The 23,803-nt window shown below is 31.9% G+C and overlaps 1 pseudogene; it reads right to left on the reverse strand.

Moving 5' to 3' along the window:
- Positions 1–23,407: 23,407 nt before the first annotated feature.
- Positions 23,408–23,525, reverse strand: LOC145297091 (5S ribosomal RNA; annotated as a pseudogene).
- Positions 23,526–23,803: the final 278 nt, after the last annotated feature.

Here is a 23,803-nt window from a genome sequence, read left to right on the forward strand (position 1 = left end):
CGTTCATAAACCTATGCAAGTTCATATATTTATATGTACAGGATCCACTCCTAAATATATAAAAAATATATATATATGAACTTTGAAACACGCAAGGGATCGTAATGTTAATTATATGAAGTTTGAATAAGTTTCACGCAAACGAGGTAAAAAAAAAGAAGATAGAATTCCGTTATTCCCGATCATTGTGAATTGTTTATTCGACATCATTTAATAAATGTTCTTCAAATTTCAGGTTAATTAGAATAATTGAAAGAGTTTAGGAGGAATAATGTAGCACTAACCCATTTAAAATATTAAAATATTTCCGATTTGCATTAAATTTATTCATACCATTGAAGATAGATTCCCTGAATGTTAATTTATTTTTAAGCCTTAAAGTTTAATGATTTACTTAGATCAAAATCGTTAAATGAATTTTTTTTTTACAAAGGCATCACCACATTATCAAGGCCCAGAGGCCACTCAAGGATAAGGGTTAAATGAATTTTTATAAAAAAAATAGAATAAAGAATATAGGCTTACAGTTCAATAGAATTATATCTTTATTTTACTCTTCGTTGGTAGATTAAAAATTAGTGCAAGACTGTTCTGTTAAGGGAATTAATTTTACCCATCATAAGACAGGTATTTTTCGAGTATTTATTTACTTATTTCCGCAGTCAAACAACGCCGCAGCTCACACGAGCCATGAAAGGTAACAGATCGAAAGTCGAAGACACCAGTTTCGGCACTATTTAGGCTGATCAGTTAGGAACATATCCAAATTCGGGATTCGAAAAAAGTACCTTGCTACACACAAGATAGTTACTATCTAACACAGATCAAGTAAACTCACATTCTGACAATTATAATCTACAATTGGATAAAAATCACTTTGTGTGTGGTGTTTGTGTGTGAGTTCCTTCCTCATAGGTTCCGAAACGGTTGAGCGTATCTTTTGCGAATTTCTTATAAAGCTAATTTATATGTCTGGCAGTGTTCTTAAATATGTTTTGTGCAGAAATTCATCCGATAAGTACCGAAAATCGAAAAATTCTGAACTTAGAAATAGTATTTCTCTCTTATAGATAAAAAATAATTTTTACTGAAAAATATTTTACATTGAACCAGCCAAAGGAGATAATAAATTTCAGCAAATCATTTCTTCTTCAAAAAACAACAAATTTATTATAATCTGGAGATGTAGCTTACGGTAAAGCATTCGACTACAGATCGAATTTTCTTCTGTTTAAGTACAGGTGTACCTCACCATTTTATTTTCATTTTTTCTTATTATTGAGTTCAATGTACGATAAAAGAAGAGCAATCATTTAAAATTGCCGCAAATCATTTCTTCAGTTGCATATTTTAAAACTAAACTTTTATCAGAAGTGACTTTTTCAGGGCATTCATTGTTAAGCCTAAGTATTAGCTGACGTGATATTGCAAACAAAAACAGAAGGAATTTGATAAACGACATTAGAGTCTTAATTTTTTAATTTTATTTGCCAATTCTTCTAACAGGTAAATTCCTCCTCATAATTTATAATAATCACTAGATTCTATAATAATAATATGTAATATGCATGAATTAAAACATCATGTTTAAATGTAGTGTACGATCGGCAACAACAGACTGCCAAGTATATATATATATATATATATATATATATATATATATATATATATATATATATATATATATATATATATATATCAGCATGGGTGCCCGGCGTTGCCCGGCGTTGCCCGGATGTTTGGAGGTGTATGCTGAGAAAAAAAAAGGTCAATTTTTAAAACTTTGCCCCCTATTATGACCACTTAACATTTATTGTTTTGGGCTCAAATCAAGTTATTACGTTGGATCCATGTCCAAGGAACCTATATCTAAAATTTCAAGTGTTTAGACCCCAAATTGTCGGAGAAGTTTGGTAGAGTTCACAAAGGTGAAATCGTTAAACTTTGACCCCTTAATCGCCAAATTTCTTACCGACTTAACAGATAAATTTCTGGCCGAAAACCGATCACATAGATTTTCCCTAATCTCTGTACCCTGTATATCAAATTTCGAGTCTGTAGACTAAAAATTGACAGAGTTATTGCGTTGGGAAATGTACACACACACATACACAGACAGACACACAGACACACTGACACGTTCACTTTTATAGATATACTAGCATGGGTGCCCGGCGTTGCCCGGGTGTTTATAGGTGTATGCTGAGCAAAAAAAAAGATAAATGTTTTAAACTTTGACCCCTGTTTTGACCCCTTAGCATTTACAGTTTTGGGCTCAAATCAAGTTATTAAGCTAGATCCATGTCCAAGGATCCGATATCTAAACTTTCAAGTGTTTAGAACCAAAATTGTCGTTGGACTTTGACCCTTCAACTGCTAAATTTCTGGCTGAAACCCGGTCAAATAGATTTTCCCAAATCTCAGTGCCCTGTATATCAAATTTCAAAAAATTGACAGAGTTATGTAGGGAAATTTACACACACACACACACACACACACACACACACACACACACACACACATAGACACACACAGACACGTTCACTTTTATATACATACTAGCATTTCAGCCCGGCGTTGCCCGGGTGTTTGAAAGTGCATGCTGAGCCAAAAAAAAAAAAAAAAGCAAAAATGGTAATTTTTTTTAACTTTGACCCCTATTATGACACCTTAAAATTCATTGTTTTGGGCTTAAATCGAGTTATAAAGTTAGATCCATGTCCAAGAATAAAAATTAAGTAAATTTATAGAGTACATACACATTAAGTAAAATTAAAGAGTATATAAAAATAAAGTAAATTTAAAGAATATATAAAATAAAATTAAGTAAATTTAAAGAGTATATAAAAATTAAGAAAATTTAAAGAGTATATAAAAATTAAGTAATTTTAAAGAGTATATAAAATTAAATAAATTTAAAGAGTATATAAAAATTAAATAAATTTAAAGAGTATATAAAAATTAAGTAAATTTATAGAGTATATAAAAATTAAGTAAATTTATAGAGTACATACAAAAAATGAGTAAAATTAAAGAGTATATAAAAATTAAGTAAATTTAAAGAATATATAAAATTAAATTAAGTAAATTTAAAGAGTATATAAAAATTAAATAAATTCAAAGAGCATATAAAAATTAAGTAAATTTAAAGAATATATAAAATTAAATTACACAAATTTAAAGAATATATAAAAATTCAGCAAATTTAAAGTATATAAAAATTCAGTAAATTTAAAGAGTATATAAAAAATAAGTAAAATTATAGCGTATATAAAAATTCAGCAAATTCAAAGAGTAGATAAAAATTCAGTAAATTTAAAGAGTGCATAAAAATTAAGTAAATTTAAAGAGTATATAAAAATTAATTAAATTTGGAGAGTATATAAAAATTAATTAAATTTAAAGAGTATATAAAAATTAATTAAATTTGGAGAGTATATAAAAATTAAATCAAGTAAATTTAAGGAGTATATAAAATTAAGTAAATTCAAAATATATTCTTGAAAGCAAACTTAGAAACGTTTTATAACAATTATCTATGAATATAATTCTTGATAACAACAAGTAGGATTTTTTAGATGATCAAAGTCCATTGTAACTATTTACGTGTGTGCTGGATCATTTAAAATGGACATCTAGAACGAATCACTTACACTAGAAGACGGAACACGGACATGACTTATTTATAAGATATTTCCGAAATAAACATTTTTCAATGTTGGGAAAGAGCCGATGTAGATAGAATCGATTATATACTAATAATTAATGGTTTGCAATAGTAAAGAATCGTTGTCTATGGCGGATGCGTTGAGCCGGAACCGGGGTCATGTGATGGAAATTGTCTTGGCTTAAATTATCGCCGTCTCAAAACAGCCCAGCTTTTCTTAGTGTACAGAGCGTTGATGTGTTATATATTAGGGCTCTACGTGGAGCAGTCTGCGGGTAGCATGAAGTAAATGGGAGTTCAAAAGTTGGCTCCTTACACAAGACGTGCTAGTATTGTACGTCTCGAAAGAACAGTGTTAATGACATTACGACTGCAAGGAGTAAAACAAAAAGGTTTTTAAAAGTCAGTGTAAGTTGGGAAGTGGCACAGACAAGATGTGGTCGACAATGTACAAATCTAAGTGCATACTGCCTCGACACTCTGCTCGTGTGTCACCATCATTAACAACAACAAAAACAAGTTAATAAATTTTAGCAAGAAAAGGAAAATAAACACATTTTTTACTTGTTTGAAATTTATAACATAAATATATTTCAGAGCTACACTCCATCCTCAGTATGTGGTTTGCTTCTTTTTTTTCTTACTGAGGATGGACTGTAGCTCCGAAATATATTTATGTTTTAAATTTCAAACAAGTAAAATATTTGTTTATTTTCCTAATATTGCGTTGTGATTTGACTTTCAAGTGCACTTGATAGGTATTTTATTTTTTTCCAATTGAATCAATATTTCTATATGGAACTCACACCCTTGACGTTAGTAAGAAATAATTACTGTTATCTCTCCCCAAAGAGTAAACTCTCTGAATAAAACCCTGTAAAAAGCTTAGCAAGTTTCCATTGTAATTCATGAAGAGGTAAATTCGTCTTAAGTTATACAGAAGATCAGCAACCACCAGAGAACTACGGCCATCGTTCATGACTGAAAACTCACATGTGCAGAAGTGCGCATTGATGTTTGACAATGTGCCACTGTTTTTTAAAGGTTTATAATATTACATATAGGAAGAAAACAATCGGGCATTGAATCGAGCGTATTTATTTTAAGGCATGAATCGTTTACCATGCTTTTATTCCGCCATATCCTACTAAACACCTTTCTTACTTTTAGGAACACTCTTTTGTTCTTTCTGTGAATCCTATATATATATATATATATATATATATATATATATATATATATATATATATATATATATATATAAATCTAATTCTTGGTTTGTTACAAATGAATAAAAACATATTTCTACGATACCAATTTATTTGAAATTTTCAGACAACCCATCTTTAGAGTCGAGGGATGTTTTTATGTTATTAAAATAAATTTACCTCGCGAATTATTAAAATATTAAATAAAATAAATATATTTTTTTAACCGTTAGTGCGAACCTGCTTTGTTGATAAAACTGAAATTCCGGTTCGATTCATTTCACAGCCACGAATTGACGGAAAAGAAGTAGATTTCATTTTCTGTTTACTCGATAAGTAAAAAAAACAACAAAAAAACATAATTCATTTGTTTATCTTCCAAATTTTTTAATTTACACATTTTTCTTTATTATATAAGGCAAAAAAAAGTTTGTCGCTTGCTTTTTGAGTTTTTTTTTGTTTATCGATAATAAGATTGGTTGGTAAAAGTACAGTTTTTTTGGTGCTAATGTAAAGAGTGGTCCGCGCTATTTTTTTAATCGTATTTCCAGGTTTAATTAGTTTTATTATGTTTTTTATTCAATTGTAAGGTTAAAATATACCCTCCCCATGTTAAGAATGGCTTTTTAAATATTAACGTTATTATTACAACACGGATCACTCTCTGCATGAGTACTGTACTTTCACCTAACAATTTAATAAACAAAAGATGGTACTTATGCAGAGAAGGTACCGTGCTGAAATAACGCTATTAAGAAAGCCATTCTTAACATGAGAAAGGGAGAGTGTTCTGTAACTATTTTATATTTTCACCTAACAATTTAATAAACAAAAGATAGTACTTATGCAGAGAAGGTACCGTGCTGAAATAATACCGTTATTTAGAAAGCTATTCTTAACATGGGGAGGGAGTTTTGCATCTATTCTATACTTTCACCTAACAATTTAATAAACAAAAATAGATAGTACGTATGCATAGAAAATACCGTGCTGATATAATGTTATTTAGAAAGACATTCTTAACATGGGGATGGTATTTTGTAACTATTCTGTCCTTTCACCTAACAATTCAAAAACAAAACATGGTACTTATGCAGAGAAGCTACCCCGCTGAAATAATGACGTTATTATTTAGAAGCCATTCTTAACATGGGGATAGGGGTGTTTTGTAACTATTCTAGACTTTCACCTAACAATTTAATAAACAAAAGTTAAACTTAAGCAGACATGAACAGTACTGAATCATTAACATTATTTAGAAAGCCGTTCTTAACATGGGGAGGGAGGGTGTTTTCTAACTATTCTGTACTTTCGGTGTTGATGCAGAGAGTGATCTGCGCTATTTTTAAATCGCATTTCCACGTTTAATTAAAGTTTTATGATATGTTTTTTTATTCAATTGTAAGGTTAAAGTACAGAATAGGTACAAAACCCCCTCCCCATGTTAAGAATGGCTTTTTAAATAATAACGTTATTATTTCAGCAAGGATCACTCTCTGCATGAATACCGATTAACGTTTTGTTCTTTGCTTTTTTTACCGTATTTTTTGTTTTTTTTTCAAGAAAACCCTTTTTTAACAAAGATTGAAAGTGCACATCTTTTCTTTTTTTTTTACAGAAATTGTTTTTATATAAGAAAATATGAATGCTTATAAAGAAATTGGGTACTCGTGCACTTATTGATCCGTGCTGAAATAATAAAGTTATTTTTTTACACGCTTGTGCGCGTCATAAACAAATCTATGCGCGTAATAAAGATGGCCGTCAAAGAATACAATGCATAAAACAACTATCTATATCTCGATAACTACTTATTTCTGCAAAATTTCAATGCGATTTCTGTATTCAGCATAGTCGGAAACCTTTAAAAGTCGTCATTTAAAAGAAAATTGTGGAGGTGGACCTAATCTAAAAAAAATACCAAAAAAACATAAAACTCTAATTAAGCTTGGAAATACGATTTAAAAAATAGCGCGGATCAGTAAGTGCATTAGCCCCCATTAATCGACTCACGTGACCTTATTAACAAATATTATCAAAGGCAAGATATGTTACTTTATTACCGAAATGGATACTTTTTTTTGTTTTTTTAATGCAAAATTTTTATTCGGCTCAAAAAACACAGCGTTTACTGTTATATTTGAAAATTACAAACGGCGGCAGACTGTGTTAACACATTAGGTTTGGGAAAATGAGTTAAAACTAAAAAACTATACAAAATACTGTTAAAAACCACTGAATACATGTCTACCTATGTCACAGTAACATATATTGAGTGAGTTCCTGACAGTGTTTTGTATAGTTTTTTTAGTTTTAACTCATTTTTTTCCAAAGTTAATATGTTCAATAGTCTGTCGCCATTTGTATTTTTCAAATATACAGATAAACACAACATTTTTTCAAACCGATTAAACATTTTACACTAAATAAAAACACTAAAATCTTATCCAGTTAGGTAGAAAAGTAACTTATCTTGTCTTTGATAACATTTATTTGTTATATTCATTTTTCAACAACTTTTTCGTTTCTGTGTTTAGTAATGCAAACCCGTTTTATTTACTATAACGTTTAGTCAGCTCGAAGAACAGTGTTTATCAGTGTATTTGAAAAATACAAACGGTGATGGACACTGTTGATGATGTTAAGTTTGAGAAAATAATTTTAAACTAAAAAACTATACAAAATACTATCAGAAACCCACCGAATATGTCAGCGTATGTCACAATAACATATAATCAGTAGGTGTCTGATATTGTTTTGTATAGTTTTTAACTGATTTTCCCAAACTTAACGTATTCAACAGAGTCCACGACCATTCGTCTTTTTCAAATTCATCGATAAACACTGCGTTTTTCAGCCGATTAAACATTTTACATTAAATAAAAACACTAAAAAATTATCCAGTTAGATAGAAACGTAACTTACCTTACCTTTGCTTTCATTTATTCGTTTTTGAACAACTTTTCGAAGCTGTGTATAGTAACACCCCTTACCCAAATGTTAATTAAAAACTCACATTTTTGAATACAATAAAAAAAAAAATATTTAGCGTTTCAATGGTTTAGCAACTTTCGGCTTAATCCACTGAATGTTGGTCGAGCCCAAGCCATGATTGATGGTAACTCCCGAGGATCCGGATCCAATTCTGCAAGAGTACCATATTTTTTTTATTTTCGCCTTTTTTTTTTTTTACTTTTTGGAGTGGATTGCTGTACTAAGAATATAAGAAACATGCATTTCCTCTTTTTATTAGAATTTTCCATTACACGACATTAAGCCACAGCAACGCGTGGCAGGGTACAGCTAGTATATATATATATATATATATATATATATATATATTTACATATATGAATATATATTTACATATATATATTTATATATAGATATTTATTTAATTTATATATATATATAATTATTTTTTTACTATAATAATTAATTAAATACTTACAGACACTAGTGTTTCATCCTTTCGGGATTCTTCAGTGCAGGGTGTCACGATTACTACCAGTCGAACGATTCGAACCCCGCGACACGAGACATCTCTGGCTCGATTAGCGGAGGCCGTATCCATTCGGCTACCATTAACCGTGTGAAATAGCGTTGAATTTTAAACATTTTAATTTAAATGTTCATTACGTCAGACAGACAGTGATCAAATCGTTATACGATGATCTACGCATAAGAGCTAAATTGACCGACTTTTAATTCAACAGAAAGTGCTCAACGATAAGAAACGAATTTCTTAAAGGGGCTGTCATAATTATTTTTTTACTATAATAATGAAATACCTACATTATATATATATATACCTTTTATAAAGTATAAAGGTTAGCTCGAATCAGGCACGTCGAATCTGTAATCTGCGTCTTGAATAAATGCATTACAAGATATATATATATATATATATATATATATAATTAATTTACTATAATAATTATTATAATATATACATATATATATATAATATAAAGCTGAACGTCTGTTTGTGTGTGTGTGTGTCTAGTCACGAATATGCTCCTATATGGTTGTCTATTATAGAAAACTGATCACATATAATGGTTGAAGATGTATCGAGACACAGGAATGGGTATGTTTGATCTGGCATAATGACGATTAGTTAAGATTGTGGGGTCTGCGTACGCGCCTGGTCCACAAAGTATGGAAATAAAAAATTAAAAAATTAAAAAAAAAGTTTACATGTGTTTTTTATATAGATGTACATAAGAATACTTTGATAAGTATGTTTTAACTTAAATAGGGATGGTATAATAAAATTGGGGGGTCTGCGTTCACGCCTGGCCTCCATAGAATGGAAATAGGCACAAACTTTAATAAAGACTTTTCATATCTATCTGCGTAAGTATACTTTGATAATTATGTTTCAGTTTGAAGAAATATGGTATAATAAAATTTTGGGGTGTTCGTTCGCGCCTGACCTCCATAGAATGGAAATATATCACAAAGTTTAACAAGGTTTTTTAATATAGATCAACAGAATATTGTGATAAGTGTTTCAATGTGAACAGGTATTGTATAATAAATTATGAGGTTTATCTATTTTATTTTTACTTTCATCATATTTTGCTTTGGGTTTGATACCCTCAAATTCGAAGCTATCTCTTTACAACCTTTACTTTTCATAACCTATCATACTTTAATAAATCAGAGTCCATTTTCTGTAGGCTGTTTTTGAACCCAGTCAACGACGGGTACTTTTGCTAGTATATATATATATATATACGACAAAATCACGTTGCCACATTGGTTCTGGTTTGATCCCCGAAGTTAAGCAACGTTGAGCTTGGCCAATACTTTAATGTATGGCCATTTGGAAATTCCAGGTGCTATATGTGCTCTACTTATCTCGGCATTGTTTCCAGTCGTCCTAGATTTCTCTTTGCCACTGGATTTAAGCAGTGCCGATTTAAAAGATGTGTGTTTATGGATTGCGCAACCATTTCCTCACAATTTAACTCGCGACCACGCTTACAGAGGGTATCCATTGTCTTTCGACACTGAAGGGAGGCATAGCATGTATATATATATATATATATATATATATATATATATATATATATACGATGCCTCCCTTCATATATATATATATATATACATATATATATATACATATATATATAAATATATATATATATATATATATATATATATATATATATATAAATATATATATAAAGGGTGCAACTATAAAATTTTTGCACTAGAATAGATGAGATGATGTCATTTCCGTTTGATGAAAACGGCTTTTCTTTCTTATTGTTGCAAACCATCTACCTGTTGGACAGTTGTGTACAAACCCCTAGATCGATAGGAGCCTTCTATCATGTCTAAAAATGATACAATGTTCCACGAGCGAGATCGGAGATGCGCCACTGTACAACTCATGCTCTCTACCGATCCAAGTTATTACAACAGGATCATTGCCAGCACCCTCAAAATGCAAATCCGAACGGTTCTCCGATTGAGGGCACAGCTTAACGCATTGGACGACCCACAGTTATGGTTTTTGGTGTAGTTTAAAGTGGGGGCTACATCATGCCACCTCACGTCGACGTCGGCTTGAAAGTCTACACCAAAGTGTACGTGGATGAGCAGAAGAGTGTGGTGCAATCAGGTGGCCGCTTGCTGACCCCGGATGTGGTAACAGAACTCGGCGCCTTCCCACATCCCAAACAGACCCAGGCTTGGTTTGGCCTACTACGATTTGTACCCTTTTCTCACTGACCACTTCCTCTCCGACCTTAACCCGCTGAGTTACTTCGTTTGGTCATACGTCGAGAACATCACCAACATGACCTCTCACAACACCAAAGCCAGCCTGATCGCCGCCATACGTCGAGTATTTGCCGAGCTCCCGCCGGCGGTTATAGGAGAGACATACTCCCAGTTCCGGACCCGTATCCAGGGGATTATTGAAGCTGAAGGTGGCTACATTAAATAGATATCAGCTTTACTACAGAATCAAGTAAACTGAATAGATTGTTTCAATAAAGTTTTAAAATAAAACTGTAGTGTTGTTTTTTTAGGGCGATATTTTTATCGTTCTACCCTATATATATATATATATATATATATATATATATATATATATATATATATATATATATATGTGTGTGTGTGTGTGTGTGTGTGTGTGTGTGTGTGTATGTATATATATACGTTTTATTTTTTATTGCCGTATCTTTCTGTTAAGTTACATTATTATTTCAGCTACCGACCGTTTTTTTGGCCGTCTGTAGCTTCCTCAGACTTTTACAGCTTCCTCAGACTTTTACAGAAAAACTATAAAAGTCTGAGGAAGCTACAGACGGCCAAAAAAAAAAAACGGCCGGGTAGCTGAAACAATAATGTAACTTAACAGAAAGATACGGTAATAAAAATAAAACGCATATTTGCTCTACAACAGTATTGAGCACCTTCTTCAGTTTTTATTAATTACCATTTTCACTATATATATATATATATATATATATATAATGTACTGTATTTTATTTACAACTTCAAGGACAAAGAAATAAAAAAAAATAAGAATATTAATGTAACAAAAGGTTGAAACGTTTGAATCAGGAGGACACAGGGGTTACGGTTATAAAATATTCATGTGTCCTTATATATTCCAGGGAAATGTTTGGAACGCCAGAAGAAGACTGAAGACTATAAATTTATCGTAATGTATTTCAATTACAATTACTTACTCGTAACCAAACATATCCTTGCTTACCCCCTATGAAATGATTCTTACAAAATGTACAAATACAATGTGTAATCAGCTGAAGAGACAGAAAGACATATTAATGTAACAAAAGGTTGAGTGAGAAAAGCTTACCTCGACGTTGTGATAGTGAAGGGCTTCATGAAAATCCATATACCTTAGGTTTGATGAAATTTAAACAATATATGCTACTAAGTAATATATATTTTATTTTTTTAAACAATATATACTACTAAGTAATAAATATTTTTATTTTTCAGTTCCTTTTATTTTTCAGTTCCTTTCAATGCTTTTTAAAATGTAATATGAGCACAACATTTTATTTGAAGAATCAAATTTGCATAAAATTTAACCCATAATAATTACACACGAATTAAGCAAGACTCCTTGAGTTTATTTTTCTTTTGTTCATGTTACAATTTAAAATTTTTTTCAAGAATCAAAATCATGATCAACATTTTAATAATCGTCCAAGCCTTTAGTATAATACATTTCTTTATTTTTAGTTTTAGGGGACAGACACTTTATGACAAACCTGTTTTATTCGGCGATGTTCTTTTTATTATTTGATATCAGAATACTTGTTCTGTGATAAAAGGTTCTGACAATTTCTTAACATATTACTAACCGAACATTCATATATAAATATATAACAGGAGTATTTGGTAATAACTTAATAGTGATTCATTTCTTTTGCATTATATTATAAACGACTGTAAGTTATTACACATAAAGTATGGATCAATAAATCAAGGCTGACATGCTAATAGTATGATATAGAAGTGATAAACAAATGAAGCAAATAAATGTTATAGGAATAATAAATTTGATTGGTTTATTATAAATCAGAGAAATACGACAACATTTAGAAATTCAAGGCAGTTACAATATTAGCAATTGAAAATAACCAATATGACCCAAAATAAAGAGTTTATGAGATTGGTAGATAATAAAAACGATAATGGTTATAGCTTTAAATTTGTAATTTAATTCAATCGTTCAAGAGCTTTTTAAATTATGTAATTTAGTGTACAAACACACATCTATGTAAATTTAGCATAAACACACACAGATTTAGTGTAAAAACGCACAATTATATGAATTTAGTGTAAAAAAACACACATGTATGTAAACGTAGTGAAAAAAAACACAATTATGTAAATTCAATGTAAACAAACGCACAGTTACGTAAATTTAGCGTAAAAAACACAGCTGTGTAACCGTACTGAAAAACACAGTTATGTAAATTTAGTGTAAAAAACGCATAATCATTTAAATTTCGTGTAAAAGCACACAGCTATGTAAACGTTGTGAAAAACAATTATGTAAATTTAGTGTAAAAAACGCATTATCATGTAAATTTCGCGTAAAAACACACAGCTATGTAAACGTTGTGAAAAAACAATTATGTAAATTTAGTGTAAAAAACGCAAAATTATGTAAATTTAGTGTAAACAACGCACAATTATGTAAATTTAGTGCAAAACCACACAGCTATGTAAACGTTTTTTTTTAAAATATTTATGTAAATTTAGTGTATAAAACATACAACTAAGTAAATTTAAAGTGTAAAAACACACACAGATATCACTGACTTAAAAACACTTGAAATCTATCAACAATGTTCGCTTACACCCCTACACATAAACGTTTGTGCGTGTTTATGTGTTTAATATGCAATTTTTACAGAATAAATTGTCATCTAATACAGTGTTTCACCAATCTTTCCTACTTCGCATATTTTTGTATGATTCAACCAAAGAAAATTTATTACATGAATAAAAACATCCAAAGAATCGACATATTGGAACAAATTAATACGTTAATTAAGAAATTTTTGTTTTAGTATTTATAGGTAGTCTGTTACTCGATTATCACCTTATCCGATACACACACACGCACACATACACACACATGCAAACAGACATGCACACGCACACACACACACATATATAAATAATATAATATGCACTGTTAATTAATAAGAAATGTTAATACTTAAATATAAATTACAAAAGTTTATTGTTTAAAAGCCAAAAACATGAATACTCTTTATAATAAATAAATACGTTTATTTATCAAAAACCAACTTTTCGATTCGTAAGAGAACCGTTGTCATGGTGATCAAATACTTTAAAATTTTTTTTATGTGCCATGCTGTAAGTGCTAATGCATGAGTCGCTCGCATATGTTGTTTAAGCTAAGTCTTATAGTTTAATGTCTTGTACAGTGTAAGCACTGGTCGTACTAGTTAATTAACAATGAACAAATTTTCGATTCGTAAAAAAACCCCATCGTCACGATAATATACTCATCTCGTATTCGAATAAAAATTCCAAATTTAATGGTTAAAAAAACACATCGTATAAAGTTACCTTTTTAATTAGAAAATTAAGTTTGTAATCGATGAAATTAACGCGAAAAAAGAAAAAGAAAGTTTAAATTGTGGAATCTAGAGGAGGGAGACTTTCAGGTATTTTTAGGTATTAAACGACGCTGAATTACGTGGTAAAAATTTACCGATTCCTGTATTGCCGTAAGGAATAAATTAAAACAAACAGATGAAATCTTTTTAGTTTTCTTTTCGTAAGTGTTTTTTTGTTATATTAAAAAAAAAACAATAAAAGCCAAACATTTCTTCTATCTACACGGAATTATTTTTCCAGCTAGAAACATAATGAAATTACCAAATGATATTTGGTAAACGTTTGTTTTTTATGGATAGCATCTAGGGGCAAGTAACTAACAAAAAGTTTTAGATAAAGGTCGCTGTTGGAAATATTAATTCCAAAATAAATTAAATTAAATATATTATCATTTTTAATTGAATACTTTTAATAATTCCTTCGCTAAAACATTAACTAAGATATCACTATTTAGTAAAATCGATATTTCTTACTGTAATATGCAAATAAGATGATTTATTAATTGTATATTTTTCTAAGTATCATACTATATATGGAAATAAATGAAAGATTAGAGTAAGACAGGTTTTGTATAAATCAATCAAATTGTGGACAAACAGACAGGAATACGAATTTATATATATATATATATATAGATAAATTCTTATATTTTTTTTTGTCTGGCAAATAATTTACACTGCTAAACTACACATTTGCCAAAATAGAAAAAAATAAATGCACGCATTAATGTCTCTAAACGTTATTTTTTTAGGTTCATAAAATCATGAGTTTTCTTAGGACAGTGATCCTTTCTGCCGAAATATCTGATGGAGAGGGTATCAGATACTTCTTTTTTGGGGCGATTACATTTACATGTTTTTATCCGTTCTTTTATTTATGAAATTGTTGTGGGAGTATCCACGTTACCCATGATGAAAATGATTAGTATAGCAAGCGTGTTTCAAACGGAACTTCATGTCAACCCAGGCAACGCCGGGTACTCATGCGAGTATATATATATATATATATATATATATATATGTATATATATATATATATTGTAATACATTTATTCAAAACGCAGAATACAGATTCGACGTGCCTTAATACTATAAAATCTGTAAAGGATATGGCATACCCTCATTATATATTATATCGTCCGGTAGACTAAACCCTTAAGCCTTGATTGTGTAAGTAATTGTGATGGATGGCTCTCGTCTGGGTGAGGCCCCGTGTTTTACAAGTTTCTGGGTTTGACCTTTACTCCTGATCTGAAATGGAACACGTACATCAAGTCTGTTGCCAAGGTCGCTGGAAAGATGGTGGGATCCTTCTACCGCTCCAGAAGATATCTCACTACTGATGCAATTCTCTATCTATATAAAAGCCAAGTACGTTCAAGGATGAAATACTGTTGCCATATCTGGGCAGGAGCTGCCAAAAACAGCCTATCATGTATTGACAGAGTACAAAATAGACTTCGTGGTTTAGTGGGGGATGCCCTTTTCTCTACCCTGCAACCTCTCTCCCACAGAAGAGACGTTGCGAGCCTATCCTTGTTTTATCGTTATTTTCATGGCAGGTGCTCGTCTGAACTCCAATCCCTGGTCCTCCCCCGCCAATCTTTCACGAAAAACACTCGTCTAGCTGAATCCACTGTGAAAAATTTCCCCCACTCTATATCTGTGCCTAAATCAAAACGCAGATTCCATGAACAAAGCTTCTTTCTTAGAACTGCACGCCTGTGCAACTCTGTTCCGTCTGCCTGCTTCCCCCCGGACTACAACTTGGATGTCTTCAAGTCCAATGTTAACAAATTCCTAATGAATCGCCCCCCTAATTAAACACTTCATCAAATCTTCACACTAACGTAATGTACTTGCAATAACCCTTATCCCTGAGTGGCTTCCGGGCCTTGATAAGTTGTGATCACTGTGTAAAAAAAAAAGGAGAAGGAAAAACTGATATAGCAATTGACTTTCTTAGCATTGTTTCAGTCATCCGCGACATCTTCTTGTCATTATACTCAAGCAATGCCCTTTCAAGAGAAGTGCGGTTAGACACTGCGCAAACTTTGCTTTACTAGATACTCTAAACACAGGCATCCTTACAAGGGATACACATGGTTGCGTAACACCTGATAAAAGCTTTTATATATTAGTGTGTGAATTGGCGTATAGAAACGATGGAATTACGAGAGTATTGATCTAATCATCGTGTGATATTCTATATATTATGACATCTGCCTTTTTCCATATCTTTCTCAATGTAGATTTCGATTCTCGTATTCATTAAACCCTTTCATTCAGCGTATTTATTGAGGCAATAAACTGAACAACTGGTTCGGCCGTAAAGTAACAATGGAAGACTACGGAATTCTAAAGACCGCTATTTTGTTGAAAAGGTCACTAGCCGGCTAAAGAAGAATATAAAGAAATGCAGGAAAAGAAACATAAATAAAACAGCCCGATCATCAACACGACTATACATGGGTAGTTTCTGGCGAATGGAGATGAGAACTGAAAAGATAAGGAATACACAAAAAACAGTTTTCTGTATCGGCTCCATGAATAAATGTGGAGAAAATTTCTGGAGTAACAATAGCTACCAAGAAAATGTTACTTCTTGAAATACATCCGCTCCTGCGCATGCATATATATATATATATATATATATATATATATATATATATATATATATATATATATATATATATATATATATATATATATATATAACAGAAAACAGTTAATAAAACATGTTAAAAACACTTTGAAATGAGTTAAAAACATATTTAATCTGAAAAGGAAACACTTGATATGTGGATAGTCCTTTAATCCGCGGAGTTTTGAAGAAATACTTTCCTTCTCATCAGAGGGTAGGAAGTAGCAAAATGCAGGATCGGATTTTGCATACAAAAGTATTTGATGAAAAAAGATCTTACTTGATAACAAAAAGTAAAGCAGAGGGAATATGGCGAAGAAAAAGGTGATTATACGTGAATGGACAGTCTGGTGAAAGGTAATATATATATATATATATATATATATATATATATATATATATATATATATATATAGTGAGTATCAAAAGTAGTTGGTACATTGTTTTTTTTTCATATTTCTCAATAAATATAAAGTTTATTTGAATGAAATTTACACTATCTCTGAAGAGATATTATCTATCTTCAAATAAAAGGGGAATTCATATATGTTTAGTTGACAAATATTTATTTACGAAAAATTAAATTGTCCATATGCAAAAAAATTTAACACATTTATTAATATTTTGTTGTATATCCTCTGTGTTGCCTTACAAATGTTTTCCATAACTGCCTACTCGTGACTTACAATCAATTGCTAATAGTCTCAACCATTCTTTTTCGCAAACTTTCTTCAATTCCTTGATATTCTTGGGATCTCTTGCATGCACTCTTAACTTAAAAGTTTTTCACAGATTTTCGATGGGATTTAGGTCGGATGACTGTCCAGGCCGCAGTAGAACACTAATTGTATTATCCTTAAAAAATTTTGGATCATTGTCTTGCTAGAAGATAAAAATCACGGCCCAATCCTAGATCTGCGGCGCTCTTGAACAAATATGTTGACAAAATCTTCGTGTATTGTGCTGCATTCATTTTCCCTTCTATGTTTCAAATTCCTCAAACTCCACTGGCAGAAAAGCAGCCCCGAATCAACACACTTTCACTACCAAATTTAACAGTAGAAATAGTTTTAGATGATTTAAATTTTGTGCCAGTTTCCTCTATACACAGGTGCGCATGTTTCTTCCGAAAAGCTCAATTTTAGTTTCATCGGGCGAAATAACTTTGTTCTAGAAGTCATTTCTGTTGTAAAAGTATTTAGAAAGTATTGTAGAAAGTACTGTATTCATAAACAAATTTCAAACGATCTGTCACATGTCTAGAACTCAACAATGGAGTCTTTCTCGGTAATCTCGAATAGAGGCCTGTACGATTCAATGATCTCTTGATTGTGTCCTTGCTTACTTCAATACCTGCTTTCTGCAAATCTTATTGAATTTCTGAACGAGTCAGAAATGGTTCTTTCTTCATGTTATGATCAATATAACGATCAGTAATATCATTTAATGTACGTGTCCGACCATTTCTTGAGTGATTTTTAGTATTACCATCCGTTGTTTTCCAATTTCTCACGACAGTCCCAACAGTACTCACCACCAAATTTAGTTCTGAAGCTATTTTCATGCACCCTCTTTCTATCTTTATATCCTGCTATGATTTCCTGGTGCATATCATCAGTCAATTCCTTTGTTTTAACCATTTTAAAACAGTAATGAAAGAGGCAACCTGCGCAGTGTCCGAGACCTGTTATCAATAAGGAGACCAAACACCGGGATGCCTTCTCGTTGATATTGCAGCAAGATTAAATGACTGGTTAAAAATGAAACTTCTGATTGGTTGAAAGTATTGTAGAAAGTACTATAGCAAGATGAAATAGCTACTTAAGAATGAAAATTGGCAGTGTGAAAAATACTTTTGCATATGAGTAATTTGATTTTTTTGTTAATAAATATTTGTCAACTAAGTATATCTTTATTTCTGTTTGATTTTTAAATAGATACTATATGTTCAAAGATTGAGTATAAATTACATTCAAATTAACTTGATATCTCTTGAGAAATACGAAAAAAACAACAATGTACCAAATACTTTTGCTACCCACTATCTCTCTCTCTCACTCTCTCTCTCTCTCTCTCTCTCTATATATATATATATATATATATATATGTGTGTATATATATATATATATATATTAGTGAAATCAAAGGAAATGCAATGTTTACCTGATATAAGCAATGGTAAGCTTCGATCTAATATAAATACCTAGTATTTATATATAGATATTTTAATCCCAACCAAATACAAAAGCTCGGTGCATAAATAATTAAGAGTAGAGCTTATTATAAGAGAAAAAAAACTATAAATTAAAATTTATTATCAAATTTATTATTCGACTGACTACTCCCCCCCCAAATACAAAATCCTTATTCCGCGAAGTTTTAAAGAATGCTATTCTTGCTATTCTTTTTATCAGAGGACAGAATTATATCACTCCTACATTATTTCACTCGTTTTTAAAGGACATGTACATTTTTGCAATTGATTATAATAAATTGAAGTTTAATTATAAGTCGTAACCAGCAAATTCTAGCATTGCTACAGATATTATTTGCGTATTTTTTCCTGTTCTCTCATGATAAAAATAGCAAGAATAGCATTATTTGGAACTCCACGGAATAAGAACTTTGTAAGTTGTTTTTGGAGTGTTCAGTTGAACAATAACTTTGATTGTAAATTTCAACTTGCAGTTTTCATTTTTTTCTCTCTTTTATATATATATATATATATATATATATATATATATATATATATATATATATATATATATATATATATATATATACTAGCGGGGGTACCCGGCGTTGCCCGAGTGTTTGTTTCCGGGACGGGGGGGAGATTTAAAAAATGTTATGGTAGGTAAGTAGGAAGGATCAAACCCGGAGTCATGAGTAAAAGTAGGAAAATAAAGTGTGAAAAAACAAAACAAAAAAAAAACATCTGCAACGTTAACAGTTTGGCCACCAAGAAAAGTCCATTCCAGTTGTTTAGGAAAAAAAAACGACTACGGTAGGTCGGCGCGAACGTGAAAATATAATGTGAATTGTCCAGCACGCTAACCACTACGCCACAGACCACTGCAGCTTAGTTTAGTGATTTTAAATAACTTGATATGAAAGAACTACGAAGCCAAACCGGTGTTCTCTTCTCAACTGTTCCTTGTGAACGATCCCCAAACGGTGTTAAGTGGTGGCAGGGGGAGGAGGAATTTATTAGAGAGAAAATATTTTACCACTTCCATTGATCTTAACCGATTTTGGCCGTGACTTCTCAGCAGAAAAAGTATAGAAATCTAAGATTATCGAGGAATTTGAGAAATAATAAGCCTATAACACACCTCAGATATTGTTCTGCCGTTTGTGCATATTATATTTGCCTGAAATATCTTGATTTTTAATCCTATTAAGGTCAAAATCAGGCGGGAAAAATGAGTTCATTTAATTTATATAGAATATATATATATATATATATATATATATATTAAATATAATGGGCGGAAGTCTCTCGAGAGCTCTTTCAGCTATCATCTCATCAGGAGAAAATCGATATCGAAAAATAATACTATGTCGAAAGTAAAGAGTTCTGACGAGGAACTATTGAATGTGGCAAAAATTACGGGGACACTAAAATAAAGTTTATTAACGTTTAAAAAAACGATTAAAATAATGGCACAACGAGGGAGAAAAAAAACGGGAGAAAAGATTCACAGTTCCCCAAAGAGAAACAATGTATTAGATGTTTCTTTCTGCCGGCACAAAGAAGGTTTCCGCACCGCAATAGAGACAAACTCCCAAATCTTTAAATGGTTTCTGGAGTCCGCTCTATGTAGCACCTCGAACCATTCAATTTTATATCTATCGGTACAGCACGGATTGTCAACCAATTGCTGGCCAATAGCAGAGTCCAAGACTGCAGAAGGAGGGAGACTATCAGATCCCATTCTCCCTTGTCTAATCTTCGATGGAACATGCTGGTTTATACGAGTCAAAAGATGTAAGGATGTTCGCCCAACATAACCAGCATCGCACTGGCATTTGAATTGATATAAAATATTGCTATTTTGGATGTAAGGCAAACTATCCTTGCGAAAAGAAGGAAATGCAGGTCTCGTAGTATATACCAAACGCAAGGACACAGAATAAAAGCAGTCATAAGTACTTCTGCGAATCTGTTTGGAAAGTCTGTTACTCTTTCCCCCAATCCACGGTAATTTTAAATAAACCGGGCATTCAAAGGTCCAAACTTTTTAGGGGATTTAAAATCCGCAACCTTTTTGAAAATACAGTCATCAATAAGATCAACAGGATAACCATTATTGATGAATATTTCCCTGATCTTATCGAATAGTGGGCCAAAGTTTAGAACTCGAACGGAACTCCAACCCCTTACAGAGTTCATCGCCAACAAGGAGGTAGAGGCATCATGTTTTGGGCAAGAATCATTAGGGATAAGTTGGTTGGACCATTCCGAGTTCCAGAGGGTGTAAAACTTACCAGCAATGCGTACACAGCTTTTTTTTAATAAACATTTGTCATCATAGCTAGAGAACCTTCCATTGTCACGTCGCTTTCAGATGATTTTTATGCATGACAATGCACCATCCCATTCTGCTAGGGCGACTGCAGCCTTCCTTGAATCTACGGGCTTATTTGGAGAAACCCTCATGATCTGACCAACGTGTTCTCCGGATCTTTACCCCATTGAATATCTCTGGTCAGTATTTAAAATAGGTGTTTACGAGGGAGGGGTGCAATTTACTTCAACAGATGCTCTGTGGAGGAAAATAGTTGATGTCACCAGGACCAGAACTCCTTTTCAGATCTAATAATTGACTTCTTCGGTGAACAAAAGGTTGTTTAAAGTTATTTTAAAACATGGTGGATATCCACCATGTTTTAAAATAACTCATTAATTTATTTGAGATTAACACCTAGTATGTGCTGTTGTTTATTATTCTTTAAAAAAAATATAATAAAAAGTGAAGTTTTCATGATTAGACATTGTATTTTCTCTCTCATACGACATTTTAAGAGACCTGCAATAAAGCGATGGACAGTTTAAATTTCTTTGATAAAGAATAAAATGCCATAACTTTGTGAATATCGCATGAATGTGAATAAAATTTTGGGAAATAACTAAGATCTAGAAGAGTAGCATGTCTATTTGTATTTAAATTAGGAAATTATATGCATATATAAAGTTTGTGACAATTACAAAAAAAATGTAATTGCAACTGTATATATGCAAGCAATTTTCTTATTCCTGAGATTGAAACATCTTTCGGCAGTTCTAGTTTTATCCACTGTGCCACAAGCCACAAGACACAAAGGTGAAAAATTATGCTCTTTATATAAACAATAACAACCGTTTAAGGTTCGCATTCGTTCTTTTGTATTATCGATAATAACAGCTGACGATTTCAATTACCACAGTGCTCAACCCCCGAAAAAGTGATGATGAAGGTATATAGTTCGTACTGATAAGCGGCGTAACTCAGTATATAACAGCAGGAGCAGTTGATTCGAAGGTTTATATAAAATTATAATTGTATTCACTAGATGTTAAGTATCGGTAATCTACCATGGATTAAGGTTTGATGATAATGATGATTTTAAATAGTTTGTTCAAAATAAAGCCAATTCTATTGATTCCGCCATAGAAATACACTGTTCGTAATTTATTTGTATAGAAAAACATTTCTTTCCGACATCTTTGATGGAACAGGTGCTTTTGCGTATGAATAATACATTGACGTAGATTATACTAATATATATCAAGAGGTTCTAAATTGAAATAATATGCTGCCTGACTCTTTATACATTAATGCGCTTAGTTATACTTATTGATATTTTCTATGATTTGCTTATTTATTTTGTTGTCAATTTTAGTATTATTTCTAAATATTTGAAATGTTTTTTAATGACTCAGACTGTCAGATTCGATAATAGTCCTAGAACTTCAATGCAAAATCTATGAGCCTGCCTTTAAAACTAGCGTTCATTGAATTTAATTTCGATTTCATTTCAACTATTGAATTCAATACGAACGTTTTTGGGAGAATCTAGAGAATATATGATTCACGGTCCGTAAGTTTCTTTAATCTGATACAGGTTGATATGTTCAGCACAAAAGCTAGACTTCTTTGTATTTTTATTTGTTAAGAAGAAGGAAAATTCGAATCGATGTATTGAGTAGGTCTTAAACCATTTAAATAGTTCCATTGAGAAACGGAAATACTTGAGTCTCCGCATTTTAAGACCTTGTAAATTAAGCGAAAATAATAGACTTTTTTTTTTATTTGCTCTAGTCGCGGATTTGTTATCGACTCCGAAATTGAATTCCTGTTACAATGCATCGACTCTGGAGCAAATCTAAAACTCGAATAAAGCGGCAATTCTTACAGAAAGCGATTTAAATAAAACAATGCGATAAAGTTTTCGTTTAACTTTACATATACGTTTATTAGTACTTTTGTTATATGTGACTTATATTTCATTGTGAATTGCTAACGTTGTTTATCAGTCGCAGCGGATCTTCAGGTATGATAAACAAGGTATTGTTACGTATTACTTTTATACAGATGCCTCCGTTCAGTCTTGAAAGTAAGGACAGCTCCACATGTGCAAGGGTTGCGCAATCCACAACTACGCCTCTCCTAAATCGACACTGCTTGAGTCCTGTGGCAAGGAGAAGTCCAGGACGACTGGAAACAATGCCAAGATAAGCGGAGAGTACATACAGCACCTGGAAGTCCCAAATAGTCACCCATCTGGTACTGGCCAGGCTCATCGTTACTTAACTTCGGTGATTTGACGGGAACCGGTGTGTCAAACGTGATTATGCCGTACTTTTATAGCTACATGAAAATTGTACAGAAATGTAATAATAGCATATCCATACCGCCTTTGCCCCGTTTGCTCTAGCACAATTCGCCATAGAACACGATTTCAAGCATCCTGTCATCCATTCGAGACAGGTGTCCTGCTCAGCGAAGCTGCCTGGTCAGAAGCATGACCTCAATGCTTGTGATATGCGCTCCCTTTAGGACTTAATTGTTGGTGACGTAGTCCTGCCGGTTGATGCTCGTTATGGAACGGAGGCATCGTTGGTGGAAAATCTCCAGAAGCT

Source organism: Euprymna scolopes, chromosome 17 (genome assembly GCF_053919585.1).
Source record: "Euprymna scolopes isolate OS-2025 chromosome 17, ASM5391958v1, whole genome shotgun sequence".
NCBI classification, from domain to species: domain Eukaryota; kingdom Metazoa; phylum Mollusca; class Cephalopoda; order Sepiida; family Sepiolidae; genus Euprymna; species Euprymna scolopes.